The following is a 19,971-nucleotide window of genomic DNA, read 5'->3' as shown; positions in this document are numbered from 1 at the left end:
AATTCGGCACGCTCTTCACATTGGTGAGGTAAAAAAGTGGCCTTTACTTTGCAAATTTTCGAGTTCAGTTAGCAAAAATTGACATAATTAAACTTACGTTTCATGATATTGACATCAGGAGGTGGCAAAATCCTAGAAAGAACAATTGCCGTTGACCGCATAATTCTAGGTGGCGTAGTTCTTTAAATTATAATTCAGTGACACGTTTTCTGAGACACCCTGTAGGTAACCACATTAGAGCGGATAACCTGAATTAAAAACAGTATTCAGCAGGAAAGGATGTCAAGAATGTTGTTGGATGTACTTTGACTCTATGCAGACTGATGCAGACGCACAGGAATTGCGAAAACGCGCCCACCTTCGTCACCGTTACAAACGGTGGCCAGTTACCAACTATACTGAATGAACGTTCCCCAAAAACTTTTTATTTCAGTATGTGCTCTATGCAGTTCCCAAATAGAGGCTACTGTGGGGTTTTCCTTCTCAGCCCCAGTGAGGCGCCCTGGCTGAGTACTACAATTATGCTGGTCACACAGCTGTACGGTGATACATCTTGTACTGCCGTAAACAAAGCAATAACATAGAATGACAAATAAGGCATCCTGCTATATCTCATCATAATGAGGGAGTATATACTATATACACTAAGTGCTAGGATGTTAAGATGTCCAGCGCATATCAAGATACCCATGAAATTAGTTAAATAGACCCCCAGGAGACCAAACATTGGAGTGGATACATTGGATGTAACTTTCATCCACACTAAGCACCACTGGATATCCAAATATCCATGGCGATATATTTGCTGGACATTTGTGGGACATTGATGGTTTGTTGGGTAGTAGCGTCACTGCTCCTCTGACACACGGAACGTATTCCAACCCTAAATATCGCTATGTCTCCATAAAACTACTGATCCGGCTCTGGGTATCCTACATATCCAACGTGTACGAATACAACAACGAAAAAGACCATATAAGGACGTACCCGACCCACTTCCAACTGATTTACTTCACAGCAAAACATGCATATACGAGAGCAACATCGGCGTCTTGGGAGTGGACGTATAAAGATACCACAGAAGACGACAACGTTGCACTCGCCAGTGCGGGATTTAAGGGGGAGGGGAGACGGAGCGTAGGCCCGTGGTCCCCACTACATCAAAACCACATGCAGCAAGATTTTTAGTACACTTGGGAAAATACAATGCCTTGAAAGATTCATACGGTTTGTGCCTGACCAAGGATATAAAGCCGATACAGGTTTAATGCGTTTCGTCGACGCACACGGCATAAACATCAAGGTCCGTCATATGACAATGCTGCGTTCATCAGTAGAAAGTACAAAGGTCTTCAAACACTAGCATAGAAGAAAAATCTTCTGGCCAAGGGCGTTCCTTGTTGAGCGCAGACTCTGAATCTTGTGGCAAAGCTGCCGACTGCTGCAGTTAAGTTTATTAATTTTCTCGAGTAGGTATAGTACTTTAAGGCATCCACGCATAGACACAAGGTGCTTACGACCTCACCACAACGGTTTCCGGTGACTGCTCAGAAAAGTAGCCCGTTCCAGTACCAATAAGAGTCACCAGCACATGATGGTCCTGCAGAGCGGATACTCTGGGAGCCTTAGCCAAGGGATACTGTGTTCTTTTTCCGTAATAGTCATGGCTAATGATCTAGTGAATCCGTGAATGGCTGAAGTGTGCGATCTCATTCATACAATCAACGTCTTGATTTGAAATGGGAATTTATGCCTCGTTTTAGGACGAAGTTTTAGATGGAGTGGACATAACCAGCAAAACGTTACAAAGTCCAAAGATCAACTTGAACCAAGGACGGATCCAGATCCTCAATTTGTTGGAGCGCGTAGTGTGGGAGGGGACAGCGGGAAATCCAGTCTATAGACAGGTTTGTGAGGGAGGGGGGAAGGGAGGGGAAATCGCCCAACCGCACCTTTCTCCCCAGGGATCTGCCACCGACCTGGACAGCCCCGTTTCCTTATTGGGATCGCTCGAACGCTTTATTGCCACAAAGCATGAAGCATTCGATCACTACCGTAACTGGAGCGTATGGCTGCGTATGGCTCACACCACTAGTCTAATGGCACTGCCCCGGTTCTGCAGTTGCCCTTCGGGGGAGTTTCGCATAAAGAACTTTCTCTCGACAGTAGGACAACGGCCATCGGTTCCCTTGGCCAACGGTTTACCGCGTATGAGGAACTGTCGTCCAAGTTTCGTCTTTTCGGAGGAGTCGGTATACTCGACTCCGAGGACATCAGGAAGTAGTCAAAATGCAAGGCTGAGGCCTATAGAGTGAATACTTCCATGAATGTCTTCCTGACGCGGTAATACACTTTAGTGACTTTGCCAAGGCAGGTCGGCATCCGAGAACAGTTCCTCTGCACGCTAATTATAGAGAAGGGAGTGAAGGAGCTTTCCCTCGTAGAGATTGCTCTCTTCGTATCTATGTTGGTTTGCAACAGCTCCATTGAGCGCTCATTTTCTAAAGTGAAGCTCACTAAGAACATTCGTCGGGCAACCTCGGCTGGGCAGAGCTAATTCCTTGTCACATAATTTATCCTTATGATGCGCCACGAAAAGTGCTGACCAGGCAGAAGGGCTCCCACCATGTACGACGCCCCGGGCCCCTACCACTGTAAATCCAACACTATATCTCGTACACCATGGATCGCTATATCTGATTTATGTCAGTGAAACATACATAGAGAAGAACAGGCCATTGGAAAAGTAAAGAATGTAGAGAGGTGAGGTGAAGCTGTTTTCATAGCAAAATATTTGTCTTCACTGTGTGTAGTACGGAACTCTTTACTACGTTTCACTTGGCCTTTTATACACGGTATACGGCTTTGTGTACGAAATGTTCTCGCTGTACCAGTCCTTTAACTTCAGCTTGCCCGTCCCTGTGGCGAGGGACTTCTGACGCCCCCGCTGCAAGTGGTGGTGCAGCCCTGGATGCACATCAGAAGAAACAAATAAATCACTGATGTTGCTGATAGCACCCGAAATGCTACAGGCTGTGCTTGCGTTGTGCTTCAACGCTGCTAATATGATGGTTCAGAATTGATCAGCTGTTTTTAAGAGGTTTGCAATAATGGGTGGCAAAAATTACATTCAATCACTACTCTCTTAGGGCTGATGTTAAAGGGGAATATCGTGCATGTTGATTTTTGGAGGAGTGTGTAATGCCTTGAATCCTGAGAGAAAATCTACAGAAGAGAAGGCGTGCTCGCAGTACCTGCATTACAGGGGGACGACAGGTTTAGTGACTTACAGGCAGAATGAGACAGTCAGTACTGGACGGAAAATGTCTACTGTTGAGTATGTGGAGTGACGTGAGCGCCCGGAATGCGGACGAAGACGGGGCCTGCGTACATGGAGCCAGAGACTGCTATCTTGGAAGAATTCTGGGGCAGCGCACCGGGTGTCGGGATAAGCTGTCGATGAGACGTTGAACAAGCTCAAGTGTCAGGAAGGAGCCGCCAGCGAAACGTCTGCAACCGACGTTCAGGGATATGTGTACATTATCTGCAAACTGAAGACCGAGGAAATGTTGTTAGCGACTTGAACACACGGCCGTTCAGCTTTGACAGTGTTTTGCCGATAGTTAATACGTATCAATGTTTACCGTTAATGCGTAACACCGAGTACTCACACTGCCCGGTTTTGTTTTGCGCTGGATTTCTAATCCGTTAAAAGCAAATATCCGATACTTCCTAAAAAAGAACGTGCACTGTTGTCTTGGCGAAACGGCTAGAGCTCCAGAAAGTACGTGAAGTCATGGATGTTGGCCTGAGGATGGCATGGTGATGGGCATGTTCGAGTCTCCAGTTGTCGAGACTGAACGACCAAAGTTAGCGAGGAAATAGTGTGTAGACAATAACTGTCTCATTATCGAGCTGATTGCGCCTGTTTTGCGGCGCGAAGTGGCGAGCCGCAAAGGTTCCGCGTTGTTTGATGATGCGGCTGATACAGGCTGTCTCATTGTCTTTTAATTCGATAGCATTCTTGGAAATTCCTGTGGTCTGCGCCGAAAACTGAGGTCGGACGATAGATGATGCCACAGGAACCGTGGGCTTAGGAGCGTTTATTCAACGTCACTTTTCTCCTCCCGTATACAGCTCTGCGTGCTGAGGGTTGCTTGCGATCCCGCTGGCGGCTGCCTGCTGGCAACCCATATCGTTTTAGATCATGCGACTGTGAGGCGAGGAATGCCTAGCTAAGCATAGCCCCGGGCGAGTTAGGTGAGGACACCACAAGGCAGCTGGGGGCATTGGAATGCTACTGTGGACGTCCGCCCGTGGACGACGATGAAGACGTGCCTCTGCTGCCACGCGCCAGTATGCCTAGAAGCCAGTTCTACCGGCACCGCCCTAGCATGAGGCCACGAACACCTTCGAACCATCAGGCCTCCTGTAGGGCCGTGTAGGCCGGTCGGGCCACAGTGAGGCCTATTCCCTGCCTCCCGGTGCTTCACGACGGTCCTCTCCGGCAATTCGTAGGCGAGAACCCTCGGAGCTAACCGCTCACGTATCGGTCGCGATACTGTCTGCTGTCGCCCTCTCGCCCACACCACTTCAGCCCGCCCCTGGAACCCGCCCGCTCAGCGCTTGCACCACCCATTCCGCTGCAACTCCCGTTCCGAGGAAGACGCAAGCCCAGCCGTCCCTGTTGCACGTGTCGCCAATTTTTCTCCTCTTCACGTATCGACGCGGACCTCAACCGCTAGCTCCACACCGCTCCGCGTCTAAGGGGGGAGTGATGTGGCGGCCCGTGGACGACAATGAAGACGTGGCTCTGCTGACAAGCGCCACTATGCCTGGCAGCCAGTTCTACCTGCACCGTCCTAGCGTGAGGCCACGAACACCTGCTCGCTAGGACGTTCCATCATCGGCCACGGCCTTTCCATACGTGAACACCAGTTTGGCACCCTGGTATCCAATCCAATCGGGCTTCCTTCCGCTGGGCTATGTGTGCCATGTCGTGTGCGAAGTTTGTTTTGTTTTGTCTCATCTGAAGCTTGGGTTGCTTCCTGTTCCGTAAGTAACGAGCACTGCTCACCTGTTCTTGCTCCGCCGCAACCGCTCCCAATCTGTCCAAAACCGTTGGGTCGCTGTCCTCTCTCCATCCGTCCACGTCTGTACGCCGCTCATAGCAACAGTTGCTTCGCGGCGCTAACACGGACTTTAAAAAACAACAACAATTGGGACTGCCCACTCATCCATGGAAGGCTTCTGTGGTGCTGTTTGAACTTTATGCTGCGACATGCGAGAACGGCGCGCGGAGCTAGTAGGAGGCACCGTTGGTAACACGTTGGGCCTGCTGCGTTTGTCATGGCGGCTCACTCGTTGAGATGCCCCTCTTTGCTGGCGTGGTTTCTGGTTATTATGCGAGTTCTATGGTCGCCGTAAAAAAAAAAAGACATAGAGAGAGAGAGAGGAATTAGTGGGATCTATGCATCATTCACTCGATGTGCCTGTCACTGGCAACGACACGATAATAGACTGAGTTTGATTGTGAACTTGACAGGCTGAAACATACCCATTCTGTAAAGCATACCAGCACTTGTTTTTATGCAACCCGTGTACACAACGAAGGAGAAACAAACAAGATCGGCTTGAACAGAACGGTTATCGTCTAATCCGTGTCAGTGGGTCGTATTTCGTCTCGCGAAGCCCTACAGCACGTTATCCTCTCTAGCATTACATCGTATAACTCATTGCAGTTCTGCTCCTGCATCTGCGCACACCTGCGAACCATTACACGCAATTCAAAATCCACGCATTTTCTTAGCAGTTCATGGATTGCTATCGCTTTTCTCCTCGCTGCATCAGCAGGAAGATGGCTAGTTTGTTTTAATAACGGTAGCAGTACTCCGTTACCTTAAGAAAGAAGTATCGATATCGGTATTTTGCGACTTTTTAATGAAGATCGGTATTGGGATAGCATATATTTCGTTAACGGGTACAAAATGGAAGTGCAAAATGGAAGTTCCTGGTCGATTGATTCCGGCGCCAGCAATCATATGACTGGAACAAAAGAGTTTTTGAGCAACTTCACGCAGGATGATGGACCTCGAAAGGTCACGTTGGCAAACGGAAACACTATGGAAGTCTGCAGACATGCACCGTTACTTTCAAGGTCCGCAAAGGGACTGCTGTAAACACTCTGCAGCGAAAGGGGTCCTGTACGTTCCCGAAATGGCGGACAACCTGATCTCTGTCTCGAAGTAAACCGAGAGGGGAATCTTCGTAACTTTCAGCGGGGACACCTGCACAGCATACCAAGGGAACAGATTTGTCTGTTCAAGTTCAAAAGCAGCAGGAATTTACAAACTACAGGCTGACATGCAGGCAGTTAGTGCTGAAACAGGGCGGCTGGCTAGACGGGAGGACCGTATACTGTGGCACCGACGTACGTGTCATTTGAACTTGGACACGCGCTGACTCGCATGAGTCAAAATCTGGTCGTTTAGGACTACATTTATTGCATCAGAAGAACGGCCCTGTGAAGATTGCATTGTTGCTAAACAAACAAGGACACCTTTCCAGACGTCAGCTCACTAACGGAAGGACAGCGAACTGGAATTGGTACGTACATGCAGATCGGTGCGGACCGTTCGTTGTTCCGTCTATAGGTGGAAGCAGGTATATACTTGCCGTTACCGACGACCACGGTCGGAGAGTAACTGTGTACTTCTTGAAACGCAAGGATGAAGCTGAAGATGCAATAATGAATTTTGTCATCAAGCAGAAACACGAACGGATAACGGCGTAGACTTCCTTGGTGAGAATTTTCGACATTTTCTGAGAAAACGTGGAATTACATTCACGAAAAAACCTTTCTATATACTCATCGCCTCAAAACGCAGTGGCAGAACGCCTGAACCGACACATCACGGTGGCTGCTGACAGAGTCACAGCTGACGGTGGATTTTTGGGCCGAGACACTCAATGCAGCCGCTTATGTCGGAAGCCGCTGCAGCAAGAGACTGCTTAATGAAGGAGTACCTGAAGAACTGTACAAGGGGAGGTCTCAATCTGTGTCTTATTTCAGAGTCTTCGGATACCTCGCATAGGTATCGGTTCCTCAGAGATAGCGGACAAAGTTGGATAGCCGGAGCAAACCGTTTATATCATATTCGTCGACTATTGCGCAGACACAAAGGATGTCGTTTCTACGATTCCGAACATTGCAGAGTCATTGTCAGTCGAGACGTCACGTTCCGAGAAGAGCAGCGAGGGTGTCATCTAGTCGACGGGAAAAAATTCACATGCCATCGTTACGAAGAAATACAGTATGTCCCTGTGTCAGATCATGGAAGCATGTCGGCATTACCAGAATCCTCATCAGACGATCACGGAGACGTGATCATAGCTGATCTTGATGGACCCCTCCCGGGAAATGCATCCGTACAAGTAGAAGGTCTGTGAGATCGCGAAGGTAGCCTTGCATTATCCCAAAGTAGCGGGAAGAAGAGAGTGGAGAAGGGAATGAGAACGATCGACCAGATGACAACGACAGAGGGACACGTCGAAGATCTACAAGAATCATAAGGCCTCCTGAGCGACTTCAAGTAGACCCAACAGGTACAGAACTGCCCTTGACTTAATTAACTCAACTTTATCGTGCATGTTCGACGACTCTCCGCCCTCAGACATATCACTCTTTTTTTTCAATACACACGATCAAACGAATACGGACTAGGACTGTAGTTCCTTCCTACACTGTTGGTCATTTCCGTTGAAAAGGCTGTCGGTTATTGAAGCTACCAGAGCGCAGTGATGGAAGTGCTGCGCCATCCTGCGCCAATCACTGGGTGCTGCGCCATCCTGCGCCGTAGTGGGTGTGCTTGCTGAATTTGCGCCAAAGCGCGGAGTATGCGACTACTTCGCAGTCTACGAAGATCAAGCGTGTTACGATAAAACGAAACCCGAAGTGAATGAGACGCACCGACGGTTGACAAAATTTAAACGTGAGCTGTCTTACTAGGCGGCTAATCGGTCGAAGCCGATGCCATCTATGCCTAGCCTAGCCCTAGCGAAGCAGTCTCGGGACACCCATGTGTCTTTGGCGAACCTCATTGTGACGTCCCAATGATTACGCGGTTCATTTATATTATCTTTCCTGTTTTCCACAAGCTCAGGGACATGTTGCATGCATCAAGCATACACCAACTCGCTTGCATTTTACATTCGTATGTTTTTTATTGCATTATATGTTCATCGCTAAAGACATTGTCTGGGCCTATTGTTGACAGGCACTGTAACTTGAACTTGCTACCCTTGAGGAGCAATTGGCTCTTCGACAACGAAACATGCTGTTAACGCCCGCTTTGCACGAACCCCTCGGAAACGGCTATGCTATGTTGGCCTCGCGCCCCTGAATTGAGTGGAAAGTTGACCCACACACGATGAAACTGAAACTAAACGTGGAAAGCGTTCATTCCACATCATAACTGAGTAACCATAGACGCCCGAGGCCCTTCAATGGCGGATCGCGCAGCTGCCCCAAAACTCGATTTTTCTTCTCGAAAGGGTCAGCTCTACACAACCTGGCAATTTTGGAACTCTGGAAGAATGGCATCAGTTTCGCCTCTATGGGTATTTGGCATTGTCCTTGATGGGTGCGTTCGGCATGTTCTGTTTTAAACGAACCGGAAGTGAACGGAAGAAATGTTGATTGGTGCAACAACAACAACTTTATTACGAGATGATGACTGGGGACTTTCATCGCCAGGGGCGATACTCTACCCCACTGCTGCTGGTGATGCGGGGAATGAAATAATGCGCCCCTTCACAATAAGGATCGAAGTCCTATGGCGTTCAGAAAGGTGAAGAGAGCCTTGAGGACATAGCGTTGGTGGGCTGGATGGGGCCAGGGACCAAGCAATTTTGTGAGAGAGAGGGGGCGTTCGTATGGTTCGAGAGTACGGAGAGTACGGTTCGAGAAGGTTGGTAGCAGAGTTCGAGGTAACTCGTTACAAGTAACTCGGTACTGTAACTAAGTTCCTTTTTTTTTGGTAACTTGTAACTTAACTCGGTACTTTTGCGCCGTGGTAACTTTCAGAGGAACTCGTTCCTTTTTCAGGTAACTTAGCCAAAGTAACTTAAGTTCCAAGTTACTTTTAACTCTCTTTTCACTCACGTCCAGATATTTTCTTGCTTTCTCTCCGGTTCCTTCATGGCATTTTTTGCCATAAAACGTGATATTCAATCAATGACAGTATTTGATTCAGGAAGTAAGAACCGCTGCCTTTGAAATGAAGCTGAACCACTGTGCGCCCACATGGGGTAAGATGCAAAGCGTTCGAATAGACCTCTACCAGAGAAACGCCATCATGACATTGGTAGAAGGACTGAGACCGAAACAAACCGGAAGGAGGGCTGGGTTCCACGAACGGGCACTTGTTCGCTGTCTCCCATTGAACGAAAAGTAGGACCGACGGTCGCGTTCCTTTAAGGGACCATGTCGTAATCGCCTCAAGACCGTGGCTTTCGGGCGCGACCTTGTTCACCTCTAGCTTCGAGCGTAGTTCAATTCTACCAAATTTTGGCGCTGTCGGACACTATGAGTCATTTGTTTACAAATAGGGAGAGGTCTATTGTTGGACATAAACGAAAACTATCTAAGCGTGCTGCACTCCTCCGCAGGCAACTCAAGGTCTAACTCAACTGCTTACGCGCGCTGCACCTGCGTTATGCTATTTTGTGTCCGGAGTAACCTGCTCGAGTAACTTGGAAGTGACTCGTTCTTTTTTTAAGTAACTCAGTAACTGCGAGTCACATTTTAAGCTGAAGATCTTCGTTATTAACTTAACATTTTGCACACGGTAACTTGTAACGAGTTCTTTTTGACGGGTAACTTCTCAATCTATGGTTGGTAGTGTGGGCAATGGGGAGAAGAATGTGCTGTAGATCTTCAACAGCACCGCAGTGACTGCAGTGGGGAGGGTCAGCTTGCCTCAAGCGGTAACGCCACTGTGCTGTGAAAGCCACATCGAGGCGCATTCGATGAACTAACGCGGCATCTTGACGAAAGATATGTCGAGGCATGCGGAAACCGAACGCTGGATCAACTCCGCTCAGCATGGCGGGGGGTGGGGGAGAATGTCAGTGGTCCATTGGCGGGTAGCCAGAGGAGTCACGAGGCGTCGAAGTACGGACCGACGATCTCCTCGCAGCAGTGCAATACGCGTCCGTCTCCGTGACGAGAGAGCTGCTTCTGCGGCGCTGTCGTCCTGTTCATTGCCTTCAACACCGCAGTGGGCTGGAACCCATTGGAGAGCCAGCCTGTGCCCACCTTCGTAGACAAGTTTGTGAGCCATTAACACATCCATAACCAACGGTGCGGATGAGCCTCAGATGCCAGAATGTGCAATTCCTTGCAGCGCAGAGCTTGAGTCAGTGAATACGACCCAATCCCGTGGGGTGAAGTAAACGATGTGCTGCAGAAAGAAAAGTATGGCATAGAGTTCCGCATCTGTGAATGAGGTTTGATGCGAAAGGCGACGTCCTTCTACTACGCCTTCGGATGGGATGACGAATGCCGACGCGTACTTGTCATTTCGAGATGTGCCATCGGTGTATGCTGCGGCAGAGGTAGAAAACTTCGCGTCTACCAGAGCATAAAAATGGGCTCGAACGACTTGAGGGGGAACCTGATCTGTGCTGCCCTGGAGGTCCGGAAGTCGTGCGGAGGTGGGTGGCACAGACAGAGACCAGGGGCGTTCGGCGGTGTGACGTCCTTAGGTATGAAGCCAGTGAGAGCCTGGCGTGTCCTCTGCGCTACGCGATGGAAATCACTTTCAGGACGGTATCGAATTTTCCTGAGGAGTGGGTGACGGGGAATGTGCCTACGCAAACGTAGGAAGTGTCGAGCCGTTTCCTGCTCACGGAGGACCTTCACCGGGAGTTCACCAGCTTCAGCGAGGACTTGCCGTGTTTCAGCCATTCTTTGAACTCCAAGACAGCGACGAAGGTTCCGTGTAAACAGGGTGCGAAGGGTACCTACCGACGTTGTACAAACCCTGTGCAAGATTGGAAGGTTGTAAAGCACAGTCGCCCTCACCAGAGCCGCTTAAACTGCTAGAAGGCAGCGTTGATCACAGCCCAATCCTAAGCCAGAAAGATGTTGAATTGCAGGAAGCCATCGCTGCACTTTGGTTTCAAGGTGCTTAGTGTGTGGAGCCCAGCGCAGGTTCGAGTCCAGGACCACACCAAAGAAGCTATGGGAACGTACAGGCTCGAGCTTCTTTGCACCAACCCAAAGAGGAAAATTTATCATAGCTTTGTTAATGAAAGGGAGCTCGACGCACTTTTCGGCCGAAAGGTCCATTCCAAGTCGCGTGAGGTAGAGATGGACATTATTTAAGGCTAGCTGCAAACGGCGCTGAATGGCTGGTCGTAACTAGCCTACTGTCCAAAGGGCAACGTCATCGACGTACACACTCTAAGAAAAAAAGGAGTACTTTTACTCCTTTTGGGGAGTAATTGCATTGCCACAAAAATTCTCCCTTTCGGGAGTAAATGCACGGGAGTAAATGATGTCACAGAGTGAAGACCGCATTTCACGCGCTGTTGTAAGAGTCCCAGGTACATAATTGGTGCGCATGCATGAAAATACTTTGAAGAAACCGTCAACCGTGATATATCATCGGGTGATATAAAATCTTGCGCCATACTAGGCCACAATTTGCGAAGAAAGATGCGCTAACTGTTTCTTACTCTGTGTGGCTGGAAAACTGCTACGCTGTCTGAGTTATACAGCCGTATGTCGTTCAAATTGACCAAGGGCACATATTTACGTAGAGTGTTGCATTCAGGAGACCATTCGCGAAGTTTAGTGACAATTTGCAGTCCTGGGGAGTAAATGTCGTGGGATGTCCGGACAGCGACAGTTCGGTCCGTAAGGAAATCGTGGAGCCAGCTGGAGAGTCTACCAGATACTCAAAAAAAAAAAAAAAACGCAAGGCGTGGAGCACACCCATGTGCGTGACGGTATCATATGCGCACTTGATGTCCAGGAAAACCGATACAACGATCCGCCGATGAGCACGAGTACGTTGGACTGCAGAGACTAGATCGAGAACTGGATCCATGGTGGCGATGAAATCCAGCCATTTCTTGAGGGAACACACCTTGTTTTTCGAGCCACCAGTCGAGGCGATACAAAATCATTCTCTCCATCAGTTTTCCCATGCAGCTTGTCAGGCTCGCAGGGCGAAAAGAGGATAGGTCATTTGTGGGTTTGCCTGGTTTCAGGATGGGAACAACCATAGATTGAGAACTTACCCGTCAAAAAGATCTCGTTACGAGTTAAGTTACCGTGCGAAAAATGTAACTAAGTTAATAACGAAGTTCTTCAGCCTGAAATGTAACTCGCAGTTACTCAGTTACTTAAAAAAAGAACGAGTTACTTCCAAGTTACTTCGGACACAAAACAGCATTACGCAGGTGCAGCGCGCGTGAGCAGTTGAGTTAGACATTGAGTTGCCTGCGGAGGAGTGCAACACGCTTAGATCGTTTTTGTTTATGTCCAACAATAGACCTCTGCCTGTTTGTAAACAAATGACGTCATAGTTTGACTTAGTGACTTAGTGTTCGACAACGTCACAAATTTGGTAGAGTCGAACTACGCTCGAAGCTAGAGGTGAACAAGGTCGCGCCCGAAAGCCAGGATTTTGAGGGGATTACGATGGTACCTGAAAGGAAGGCGACCTTCGGTTCTACTTTTCTTTCAGTGGGAGGCAGCGAACAAGTGCCCGTTCATGGAACCCAGCCCTATCCTTCCGATTATTTTCTGTTGCAGTCAGTCTACCAACGTCGTGATGACGTTTCTCTGGTAGAGGTCTATTCGAACGCTTTGCATCTTGCTCCCTGTGGGCGCACAATGGTTCAGCTTCATTTCTATGGCAGCGGTTCTTACTTCCTGAATAAAATACTGTCATTGATTGAATATCACGTTTTATGCCAAAAAATGTCACGAAGGAGCTAGACAGAAAGCAAGAAAATATGTGGACGTGAGTGAAAAGCGAATTAAAAGTAACTTGGAACTTAAGTTACTTTGGCAAAGTTACCTGAAAAAGGAACGAGTTCTTCTGAAAGTTACCACGGCGCAAAAGTACCGAGTTAAGTTACAAGTTACCAAAAAAAGGAACTTAGTTACAGTAACGAATTACGTGTAACGAGTTACCTCGAACTGTAGGAACAACTAATGCCTCCTTCCATGTAGATGGTAGGGATGGTAGCTCTGGACAAAACTGCTGTATACCGCAATCGTCGAGGCAGTCGCCGGTGTCGTTAGGACGACGGAGAAATCTGTCGCTAGCGTGATTTCGTCTACATCCTTAAGGATAGCCAATGCTGCGCGAGAGGATTCTTTTGTGAGGTCGCATCCTTCAGAGCTCGAATTGTCCTCCAGATCTTTGTGGCCGGGTCAAACGGTGAAAGGTGTTGACAAAACTTACGCCGCTTCCGGTCTTCTTTCTTAAGTTCTGGTGTGACCTTAGCTTTCATCCGGCGGTAAGCTACAATGTCAGGAAGTTGCCCAGTTCGGCGAGCCGTTCTCTCTGCTCGGCGACGTAATACTTTAACGTGGTTAATTTCTGGAGAATGACCGACGTGACCTGTTACCCTTTTAGACAGGACCACCGCGTCCTGCATGGCGCAACGAATGCCTTGCGAGAGGGCTTCTGGGGACACACCGGTGTGCACAGATGTTCGGAGGCAGGCACAAAAGAGTCTCCAGTTCGTGAAATTAATCAGTTCAGTAGTGGGTGACAGAGGCAGTCTATCGTGCGATATATAGAGGGGAAAGTGGTCACTACCTCATCGTTAGCGGACGACAAGTTGCGAATTATACTGGATTGGTGCATGTTTGTTGATTTTGTTTGGATATCAATCTACAGGTAATCATTTTCTTAATGAGTGGGGCTACGCTAATTTCGAATGGCATGAGGCCATAAGCTACTGAAGTCAGAAGCAACCGGGTAGATGACGCCTGCAACCTGGTGACAAGCTGCCTAGGCGCCTCGACCTTTTGCGAGCGCAAATTTAGTGCACGTCGAAGAATCCTCATGTGGACAAAATAATCCAGGGACGGACCATCCTGACATTGCCCGGGGTCATAGTTGTCTGGCAACGATCAACAGCACGAATCATCCCGAAACGTTTCATCCATAAGTGCATTTATAAGGCTTTATAGCGCGCTATTTCATTCGTAAACAAAAGACTGTCCAAGTGTGATCGTATAGCTACACTGTTACACCCTTCTTAGCTGACCAGTGCTGTAGCGGCTCCAGAGTGACGAACGCTTAGGTCGTTTCTTGTCGGACGTTTTCAAAGCTATTGCCTAGTTCCGTAGCAGTTGACTACACACGGTTCATAACAATACTTACACTCGTAGGAAAGCGGCAAGTAAGTGCGTAGGGCAGGGGTGCCAAACTCGATCATCTCTGCGGGCCGCATTGAGCCGTCGAGGAACTACACGCTAGCCTGTTTCTGATATAGTTGAGAACACGTAACTTAAAACGACATATAACGTATATGTTTGGGTTACTTAGCGTTGCTGAATCGCAAGGCCACCAACCCTTTCATTTGCTGTGTCATGAGGAAACTTGACACATCTCGTCTTTAACTGTTGCGTCAGCATCGCGTAAAAGTGATCGCGCAATTGCAATATTAAGGAGTGCGAGGTGTTCTTTTGTTAGTCGTAGCATAACTTTGACTTATTCAGGTTCATCAAACAAAACGCCTGCTCGCAGATGTACGTTACATAGTTCTGTCGCGACGTAAAACCACGAATTATTCTGATCAGACGCATGTTGTACCGAACATGCGCAGGTTTCTCCACGACAACATACGTACCCTCAGAAGCTTTCGTCCAAAGTAAGAATAAAACGAAATCTTACTAACTTCAGCGAACTTGTTCTTTATCGGTGCATTGCACTGCAGGTCCATTAGTTACATTTGTTAATCATCAGGAACGTGGTCAACAACGGCGGAAAACGGAGAGCCAAAAACCGTTTGTGGTAGCATTGAAGGTACCAATGTTATAAATCGGCCATGTAGGGTTTGCCCGGAAATTTTAGTAGGAATGTACTAGTAATATTAATCATGTAAACATCAGGCGCAGGGAGAGGTTTAGAGACTCATCAGTTCTCCTCTCATGCCTAGGTTTGGAGCAGTACAAGGTTCATCGCAGTACAGCAACACTGTGTGACCAGCATCAGTGCCGTAGCTTGCTCTTTGCTTGTATAAGTTGCCTTGGGCACTGGGGCAAACCGCTTCGAATCCCGCAGTAACCTCCATTTGCGAACTGCATGTAACATATATTGAAATACAAATTATTGGGACACGTTCGTTAAGATGTAGTGGGGCGTAAAACGTTTGTAACGGTGACGAGGATGCGTCTTCTCGAAAGGCAAAAGGCGTCTTCGTAATTCCCATGCATCTGCATCTAGTCAAAGCATACCCAACAAAATTTGTATCCTGACATCCCTTGAATTAAAATCAGTACAATATTATTATCGAGACGATAACCTGAATTAAAAGCAGTACTGGTTTTAATTTAGGTTATCGTCTTTGTAGTAAGATTACATGCTGAGTAGATCTAAAAAACCAATAGGTTTTCTCTGTTGCTCGAAGAGTGCTACATAAATAAATTGCTGTTACTTATTTGTTACAAGCTTTTACTTGTTCACTCTATATCTCACGCTCAGGCAAGTGATTTTTGCTTGCTGCCAGTACAATGGAAAAATTACCATCAAATTAACATTCGGAACAAGATAGCGTTCAATCATTCCCCAAATCCTGCTCTCGTGGATCCCATGGATATCCATGGAATCTGCAAGCTGATTCCTGTGGGACATTTATACGTTCAGATCACGATATCCTGCAGACGTACTTGGCGCATCTGTTGCTTGTTATAATAGGACCAAACGCGAATATCGTTGGGGATATCCAGTAGACATCCATGGATGTCTAGATATTCAGGACGTTCGCGACCTTATAGGGATGTCCCAGGGATATTAATGTTTCGCTAGGTTTGAAGGTCAAAACAGCTGTCCAGTGCTGGTATGATAGCGCTTGTAAGGTTTTTATGCATAAGTTTGCGGTTTTTAACCCCTTCCCATGGTAGCGAAGTTTCCCTACGAATAATTGCCTTTTTACACTTTGATCTGCAGACGTGGCCGTGTACAAATTCACGGTCTTTCATGTGCCAGGGCGTGTACTGTGCCACTCTTCCATTTAACCACACGAACGGAATGAGAAACCCGGCAATCTGGCCTGTTTCAGTGATATTTTTTTCTCCATTGGAGCACGAGTACCCAGAGGACCGGAAGAAGGGGGTGCATTCGAGTAAACAACGAGTCCGATGGAATCCAGTTGGGATTTTCGTGGTCCATTCTTCTTGTTGCAGCTCAGGAATTTCTCTTGAGGACGCAGGTGCAGTTAATTGTGTTAAGGTGTAAAGGGATATTTGATCCTCTTGGCCGCTCGGCCGCGTGGTCTTCTCTTCCGTCCGCAGTCTTGTAGGCCTAATGAGGTTTAGTCCCCTACGCCTTCTCTTCCACTGAAATTCCCTGTGGGTGTTTTCGGCTGGGTCCAATTCGCCCTGGACATTCACTTTCTTCCGTATAACTGTTTCTTCTTCTTCTTCTTTTTTTGCTCGTCTTCGTCTTGTGAAACTTGAAGAAAGGTGTGGTGATTAATTTGGGATTACTCGTTAATCTTTGCCTTCGTACTAAAGCAGCAGTAAATCAACTCAACTTGAGTGATTGTGGATTGATGATTACACACAGCGTGTTTTCCTGTTTGTTTTGTACGTTTGTATATCTGATCATTGTAGTAAATTTACTCCGCAACACGCTAATTCCTACTGTACTCACTTGACATAAATGTCATCATTTGTAATGGTTAAATAATGGAGCGCCGGAAGAGCCGTCTGGCAGACTGAATTTGCCAGCTTGCTACACGTGAGTGTGTGGTGCATGACTGCCTTCACGAGTTATTAGAACAAGCGGACAGTGCAAGATAAACTTAGAAGAAATCTGTAACAGATTTTGGACTGGTTCGGGTTGAATGAATGTGGTACGCAGAAAATTATGTGTAGGCCAGTCCTGCAAAGCCGCGAATCTCTCTTTCCGTGACGACGTGTTCCTGAGAGGTATTCATTGTTTCTTCACTTCTTCCTCAAGGAAGTAGTGTATGCGGTGTTGGTATGACGGTCAAAGGTCTACCATTAAAACAAGTGCCAGCTCGGGTGGCATAGTGGTTAGGATGATCGCTTTCCACGCCGAGACTGGGAGGTGACACGTGTTCGAGTCCTGTCACCAGCTGTGCTGTCTGAGGTTTTCCCTGGGTTTCCCGAAAACTTTGCAGAAGAATGTCGGCAAAGTTCCCCCTGAAGTCGGCCCAGGACGCATACTAACCCCCCTGTCCCCCACTCCTTCCTGCTGTCCTCTCTCCATCTGTCCACGTGTGTACGCCACTCATAGCCACAGTCGCTTCGCGGCGCTAACACAAAATTTAAAAAAAAGTAAACCAAGTTGTGCCTGCGCGTGTTCAACGGCAGTCGACGGAAGCACCAGCACATACAGTACCGACAGTCGAACAGTAATCCACACGGACGGTTCCATGATAGCTATCCGATCTGCCTGTGTCTTTGTCGTGCTTGCATCAGGCCTCTTCTAACTTCGTAACAGCTACTTGGTTACATATGATGCTTCTCCCTGTGGTATATAAAGTGTCCCTGCTAACTGCGAAAATATTAATATATATATATATATATATACTATAGGGAAAATATAGCCCTAGTTCGTATACTTCGCTGGCTTTGCACTGGGCTTTCAGTGGTGAGTTAGCTCACCCTGACGGGAGGAATCACGTGTTACGTGACCTTCTGACGCCATCCGCTCAAACGTTGCCTGCCTGCGTACTGCTAACGAGGCCCAAGAACGCCGAAACAGCTGTCCAGTACTGGCATGGCGACGTTTGACTTACAAACGTATGTATATATATATATATATATATATATAAGCAGGAAAAATCAGAAGACGACAAAGAGCTTACAGGAAAACACAACGGGGAGTTTATTAACACATATAGGGATAGGGGTCGACGTTTCGGCAGTCAGCGCTGCCTTCGACGGGACTGGGGTTTGGTGACAAGAACAAGCTTTATATATGGGAGAGGGTTATGTACAAGGGAAAGAGAGCAGCGCATGCGCTTTTGTCATGACTAACATAGGTTGGTGACTAAGTGAAAGGGGAATGACCGGGTCTGTGCAGCAGGACCTTGAGGAAATACCCGTGAGCCTGAAAAAGAGACAAAAGAGTGTATGTATTGTGCTGGATTAGGAATGCAGGTTGCGAATAGTAGAAAGGATTCCTGGATCTTCGTTTGTGTCAGATAAACGAAGATCCAGGAATCCTTTCTACTATTCGCAACCTGCATTCCTAATCCAGCACAATACATACACTCTTTTGTCTCTTTTTCAGGCTCACGGGTATTTCCTCAAGGTCCTGCTGCACAGACCCGGTCATTCCCCTTTCACTTAGTCACCAACCTATGTTAGTCATGACAAAAGCGCATGCGCTGCTCTCTTTCCCTTGTACATACCCTCTCCCATATATAAAGCTTGTTCTTGTCACCAAACCCCAGTCCCGTCGAAGGCAGCGCTGACTGCCGAAACGTCGACCCCTATCCCTATGTGTGTTAATAAACTCCCCTTTGTGTTTTCCTGTAAGCTCTTCGTCGTCTTCTGATTTTTCCTGCTTATTTCATTCTCGTGGTCAACCGCCCTCCTAAGCTTCTAATCTATATATATATATATATATAAAAGTGAAATAATAAGACTTGGACTACAGATTACAGGAACGTTAACAAAAACTAATTTATTTAATGGGCAATTTAACACATAGATTAAAAAAGAAAGAAAGAATGGTCGACGTTTCGACAGTGGCACTGTCTTCGTCAGGACAAAAGTCCCCCTCTTTTGTCCTGACGAAGACACTGCCACTGTCGAAACGTCGACCATTCTTTTTTTTTTTTAATCTATGTGTTAAATTGCCCATTAAATAAATTAGTTTTTGTTAACGTTCCTGTAATCTGTAGTCCAAGTCTTATTATTTCACTTTTATTCAACTTCGTAGCCGTCTGATATATTAACCTATTTGTTCTATATATATATATATATATTTAGATATATTTTTTCCCGCTGATTATAATTCACTGGCTTGCACTGGGGCATTGAGGAGTGCTCAGTCACCCTCCCAGGTGTATATCGCTCGCCTGGTTTGCCAATTCCGAACGATGCGCACCTACCCAGAGCTGACGAGCCGCAAACACGGCGAAACACGTGTCCTCTGGTGCTGTCGCATCGTTCCATGAGTATCTGTTTCTCTGCGTGCTGCCATAGAAGCCATCGTACTCTGTAATTTTGAATTTCAAACACGTCTGGTGTCATTTACTTGTCTCTTTAATAGCTTTTTTTCTGCTGATTATAATTCACTGGCTTGCACTGTGGCATTGAGGAGTGCTCGGTCACCCTCCCAGGTGTATATCGCTCGCTGAGCGACCCCTGGTTTGCCAATTCCGAACGATGCGCAGCTACCCAGAGCCGACGGGCCGCAAACACGGCGTAACACGTGTCCTCTGGTGCTGTCGCATCGTTTCATGAGTATCTGTTTCTCTGCGTGCAGGCATAGAAGCCATCTTAATCTGTAATTTTGAATTTCAAACACGTCTAGTGTAATTTACTTGTTCTTTAATGGCTTTTATCCGCTGATTATAATTCACGGGCTTGTACTGTGGCATTGAGGAGTGCTCAGTCACACTCCCAGGTGTATATCGCTCGCTGAGCTACCCCTGCTTTGCCAATTTGGAACGATGCGCAGCTACCCAGAGCTGACGAGCCGCAAACACGGCGAAACACGTGGTGCTGTCGCATCG

Source organism: Ornithodoros turicata, chromosome 2 (genome assembly GCF_037126465.1).
Source record: "Ornithodoros turicata isolate Travis chromosome 2, ASM3712646v1, whole genome shotgun sequence".
NCBI lineage: Eukaryota > Metazoa > Arthropoda > Arachnida > Ixodida > Argasidae > Ornithodoros > Ornithodoros turicata.
The sequence above is the reverse complement of the archived record's forward strand: the minus strand, read 5'-3'. Positions refer to the sequence as shown.